The 5891-nt window shown below is 34.0% G+C and overlaps 1 long non-coding RNA gene across 2 annotated transcripts; it reads right to left on the bottom strand.

The window, feature by feature from the left end:
- Positions 1 to 3135: 3135 nt before the first annotated feature.
- LOC149569937 (uncharacterized) lies at positions 3136 to 4472 on the bottom strand. Of its 2 annotated transcripts, none has more exons than XR_016361781.1 (3): positions 4135 to 4472; positions 3956 to 4044; positions 3136 to 3676 (listed from the first exon to the last, which is right to left on the bottom strand). It is a non-coding gene; the product is annotated as an uncharacterized LOC149569937 (long non-coding RNA). The 2 variants fall into 2 exon arrangements; XR_016361782.1 differs by having other exon boundaries at positions 3136 to 3615.
- Between the last annotated feature and the right edge of the window lie 1419 nt (positions 4473 to 5891).

The raw sequence follows: 5891 nt of genomic DNA, 5'->3' as shown, positions 1-5891 counted from the left end.
AATTGATATGGCAAAGGGAGCTTCTCAGCTTGGCTGGAATATCCAAAATACCATAATAGATATTAGACATATCATAAACAAGATGGAAAAAGTCCAGTTGTAGCACATATATAGGGAAGGTAATATGGTGGCAGATGTTGCGGCTGCCATGGGTTTTGAATTAAAAGAAATGACATGTTGGAGAAGCATGGATATCCTAAAGGAGGAAATTAAAACCCTGATCTGCAAGGAAGGGGGTGGGGGGGGAACAAAAATTAAGCATGGCTAGATAAATAAAGATCAACACCAATTTTGGTAGTATTATATCTAGGAAGGTAAAATTTGCTAAATTTAATAAAAAGTATGAAAAATGACGAGACACAATCATATAGACTAGATAATAAATAGATGCAATTTGAGATATGAGTTACTTCACCATTATGGTAACATAACATAAAATTTAAATTATTTCCTTTTTGAAAGTACGAAAGATATAAATACGGATGTTGTCAGAGATTTCAAGGATGGTAGAGTAATGATGCTAAGTATGCACGAATCTCATAATGAAAATGAATGGGATTTCAAAGCGCCCCAAAAACTTGCTTGCGAGAAGTTTAAAGACCCTATAGAGGTTATTTGCATCATTGTTGTGTTGTTGATGTTTAATAATATCATTGTTGACAGAAAGATTAATGGCAAGAAGGTTCAGATGCAAATTATTGAAGTTGGTGGATTAGGAATTAGCAAAGAAGAAATGGGTGGAGATTTGAACCGATTGGAGTTAACAAAGATAGAAAATTGCAAAGATAGGATGGCAACCTGGTTCCTATTAAAAGAAGGGGAATTTCTCCCTTATATGCAGGTAATGGCGAGGTATGACAAAAATTTCTCTCTTCAGTTTGTGAATGGGTGGAATGACCATAGGGTTACCATAAATGGTATTACGTTCCAAGTTAATGAGGATGTTATTGCAATGGCTATTGGGTTGTCCATGAAGGGGAAGAAATGGAAGAAGGTTACGAAAACAGCGGACGAGGCAAGCATGAATAGTTTTTTTGCAAAGGATGAAGAACCTGTCCGCTATAAAGGAGGCTTCTGGAGGGATAAGCTACCAGCTCCGTGGGAAGATGTCTGTTTGGTGATAATGAAGTACCTCACGCTCGAAGGTAGGTTTAGAGTTTATTATTATTATCACTTCCCTCTCCTGAACCATTTTAGAAATACAAACTTCATTTATATTCCATTCTTTATGTTAAATTCCCTTGAGGATATGATTAGTGATGTTAGGGAGAAGAGAAGTAAGGGTAATAATTTTACCATTATCCACCATGGCTTGATTTTCAGACTCTACCAATTCCATCTTTCCCTCTACCCCCCTAGGGTTGTTGTGGTTGATAATCAGCGCCACCACCAGAATTCCCTACCGAGTACTAGCACTGGTACTAGAATTCACACTTTGTGCCCTTCCCCTAGTAGAGAAAATAACAGAAAGAAAAACCCAGAACTGGTTATTGAACAAAAGGGTTGTAAAAAAATCAAAATTGAAAAACCAGTGGAGGTGGAAATTGAGGAGTTGGAAGAGGAAGAAAGTGGAGAGGGTAGGCGAAGGTCAGAAAGGCTTGCAAAAACACAGACAAGGTATAAACAAAAGGCCAATAGATTTTGGGTTGACGAGGCGGAGGAGGAGAGTTCAGAAAATAATGAAAGAGAGCTGGAGGAGGAGAAACATTCTGACTCCAAGAGAGGAAAGGGGAATGAGGAGAAAGAAAAAAGTGAAAACTTTGTTGATAATACCAAGGTGTCTGCTGGTAATATCAATACCACAAAGACCACACATGTGTGTCGACGAGCTTTACCCTACAACCTATTACCTTATGTGAGGAAAGAAACAAAGTGGACACTTTCCCTATCACCATCTCCTCTCCGACAAAGGTAAAAAAACAATGTTTTTACTAACCCTCAGGTTTTGCAGGATGAGAACTAGCCATTAACAAAGACTAAAGAGGTGTATAAAAATGATGAAAAAGAAAACAAGCAAAATGAGGAGGAACAAAATGAGAAGAAGGCAAAGTTGGAAAAAAGGGTCAAATCTTTAGAGGAGGGGTTCTACTCCTCTAAATTTGCACTGAAGGTTACCCATGTTGCTGCTACCACCCTCCAATTGCTGGCGCACAAGAAAGACGAAATGAGGCTAAACATGGAGGATAACAAGCTCCTCTATAAGTTTCTAGTTGAGGATTGGGCTAGGGTGCTTCTGGCTGCGAAAGGAAAGGAAAAGGATAAAAAATAATATGGTAGCCTTTAAGAGTTTTATGACCTTAGTTGTTTTTTTGTGTGTTCTGCTGCTATCTAATTTGCTGGTTTACAACTGTTACTTAGACTTGGGTTGGCTTGTTTCTATCAACAGTTTTATATTCTGAACCTTATTAGTATGATTAGTACTATAGTTTTCAACACTAGAATAGATGTTACTTTGATAGATGTAAATGGTAGTGTGTTGTTTCTGGGATGGGTTGGTTTGCTTATGTCAACAGTTTATGCTTTGAACAATCATAGTATGGTTAGTACTATAGCTGTAAATTTAGTTTGGTTAATTCTTTGCTAGCTGGTAGTTTCTCGGTTGTTAGCGTAGTTCTCTGTTGCAGTGATGCCTCTTGCTTGCTTTTGCCGATAGTGTGTTGGTTGCTAGCATTTTATTTGTAAGGGCCGACCCCCTTGTTTTGGTCATTTTATATTTCAAAAACATACCATATATAGAGCATAATATTTATTTTTTTTTATAAATACTATATGAGAAATTGGAATTATTATAGATCATACATACAAAACCTCCAAACCATGAAATCTGGGAAATTTTAATTTCTACATCATTCAATACGTAAATTTAATGTATATGAATTATGAAAGAATACAGTTTATAAAAAATAAAATATCATATTAAAAATCTGAAGATTGTAGATAAAAGAAAAATAAATACAATAACTTTCTTTGTTCTTACAGAAACTTTAACTATTCACACCATAGTAAAAAAAACTTTTGAACTTGACTCTTTGATATGAAATAAAATATCAAAGAAAAGTTTCATACATGTCTATTAATCATAGACCAAAATAATAAATATTATAATAAACTTGAATAACCATAAAACAAAAAAAATATTCGGATACTGATATAATTTGCTATTTACAAATACATTTGAATAATAGAAAACAGACAGTACTTCAACTGTTACAGAAAATATTTCAACATTAAAACAAAAAAAAGTTGCAGGTGTCAATTTATCAATAAGACAAGTAACTATGTTTTCCGTGAGTTGGAAACCATGAATTTAGTTTAAATAAATAAGTGTACTAATGACAAATCCATTCCTTCACGTGTACTCAACAAAATTAATTTGTTTTCTTCCAATGCATGCAGAAACATTTTTGTCATTTAAATTATTCATGCGCTGCATACAGATCTGCAAGTCTTTGAGACTTCTGCAGAATCCTGTCTTCGAGGGAGTCACGAAACCTCAATTTGCGCTCGCTCCGTAAACAACAAACGGTTTCCCGATCATCATGCACATGACTAAATGTACATCGCTGCCTGTCATGATTCAGTACAAGCTTTGGATCCGCTACCGTACTTTCTCCTCTGATCAAATCAGGGCAAATTTGGATTCACTCTCAAAAATTTCTCTCCATTCTTCAAATACCTATTAAATTTGGGGAAATTGAACAAAAATGTAAACAAGTTCAGATTAGAAGTTTTTGTGATTGAAGCTTTGCATTTGACATTGCACTTTATCTTTCTTTGCTCAAATCAGGGCAAATTTACATTCACTCTTCAAAATAACCGTCTACTTCTCAAATGTCTACCAAAAATGCTAATAAATTCACATGAAACCCTAAGAGATTTTTTTTCCATTTAAGCTTTGCACTTGCCATCACATGATTCCCTAAGAGATTTTTTTTTACTGAAGCTTTGCACTTACCATTGTGCTTTCTCCTCCTCTGGTCAAATCAAGGACAACTTGCATCAGCTCTTCAAAAATTACCAGCGGCTATTCAAACACCGACTAATCTGCAAAAAGTCGAACAAAATGCAAATAATTGCAGGTGAAACCCTAAATCGTTTATTTAGTGATACCCTAGCGATTGATGTGATACTCACCAGCCACGTAACTTGAGAAAGCATGTGAGTACTGATCCATGACACGGCATTCTTTCGGTGTTCATTAAATGAGCATAAATTTCCATAATTTGTGAGGCGGAAATTCACTCTAGAGAGCTTATGCTGCCTGTACATCCCGTACAATAATATTCTTTACAGTCAATTTTCACCCGATCTCTGTCGGCGAAGAGAGAGACGGCGAATATAACAAAAAGTTGAGTAGATAAATCTCCGGATTGCTCCAAACATTCACAGGTCAAATGTTCACACCAGGTCGCCCAGGGTATCCAAGACCCAAGATATTCCATTTGAGGGTTTGATTTGAAATGTAGCAGCCCAGAATCATCCTTCACATAGTGTTGTTTTATACAACTCTCTAAATACTGGTATTTGTAATTTCATTATTTTTCTTTCAATCAAAAATTAATTAGCATAATAAAATAATCCTAGAACATTACTTATTGTATTTGCCTAGGCAATATATTCACTTTTCACCATGATGATTATTTTGCATCAATGAAGAGTAACTTTTTTCCATAAATTTATTATTTATAGAAATATTTAGATTTTATTTATTGATATTAAAAATTTATAGAAATATTTAGATTTTATTTATCAATATTTAATATCATGCAATCTATTTATTCTAAATATGATTGTCTCAATTTGTTTTGCTCAATTATTAATAAAATATATATTTTACCATAAAATTATATTCAATAAATAAATCTAGGAAAAATTTGTTTTGTTCAATTATTAATGTAATATATTTTTTGCCATAAAATTTCTAATAAATAAAATTATATGCAATAAATAAATCTATGAAAAAGAAAAGAAAACAAATTGAAGTGTGCAGCTGAGAATGAAATAAACATTATTCTTGTGAATGAAATACACACGTATGAACGCTTACAAGTCATAAATAAACACGTCATGTAATAATGACAAACAAACTTAATTTCAACGTCTCTTTATATTTGTTTCATAAGTCGATATTATTTTGACCACAGTGGTGTTATTATTGGTGTACTATATATTAATTGAATAGAATTTTAATTATCACCATTACACTACCAGGAGACAAAGGTTTAACTTTTTCAATATTGTAATGTATGGTTCTTATTTGTTTGACACGTGCACTCTAAAAATTTAACTTTTAATCTTTCTTCATTCAATTAAAAAATGACTGCAAATTAATTTTTCCAGTTGAACAAATTTAAAGAGGATGCACCGACCAATAACTAATTTAAATGTTTTTTCATTGTTTTTTTTAAATTATATTGTTCAAGGATTTAGAAGATGAAGAGGTTTTTGGTTTTTCACTCTGCTAGGGTTTCATGTGTCTCTTGCATACAACTCTGAGCTTTCCTTCTGTTTTTCATCTGTCAAACCACATTTAGTGTGAAATTTTTTAGGGTTAGTTTATAATGGCCCCGACTAGCTACGACCCAGTAGTTGATACTAGTGCTTGCGTTGCAGCTTTGGATAACTATGACGCCTCCATTGAACAAACATCCTCACAAGTTCGTCTTAAAGGTCTTCAACGAGATAATCCTAATATTATCCTTCCTCTGCAAGAATTTGATATTGTATGTGAATGGTTAGAACAACATACTTTGATAGGGTATTTTGTGGGTAGGACTCCTCCAGAAGCCATGCTCAAAGAATGGGTTACCAAGAGTTGGACTCCTCATGGCGTCCACCTTGAAGCTGTGCAAAACCTTACCAAAGGTTTTTTTTTTTGGCTTTGCTAACAT

The sequence above is a fragment of the Cupressus sempervirens genome, chromosome 3 (genome assembly GCF_028749045.1).
Source record: "Cupressus sempervirens isolate cs-2001-9-10 chromosome 3, ASM2874904v1, whole genome shotgun sequence".
Lineage (NCBI taxonomy): Eukaryota > Viridiplantae > Streptophyta > Pinopsida > Cupressales > Cupressaceae > Cupressus > Cupressus sempervirens.
The sequence above is the reverse complement of the archived record's forward strand: the minus strand, read 5'-3'. Positions and strand labels throughout refer to the sequence as shown.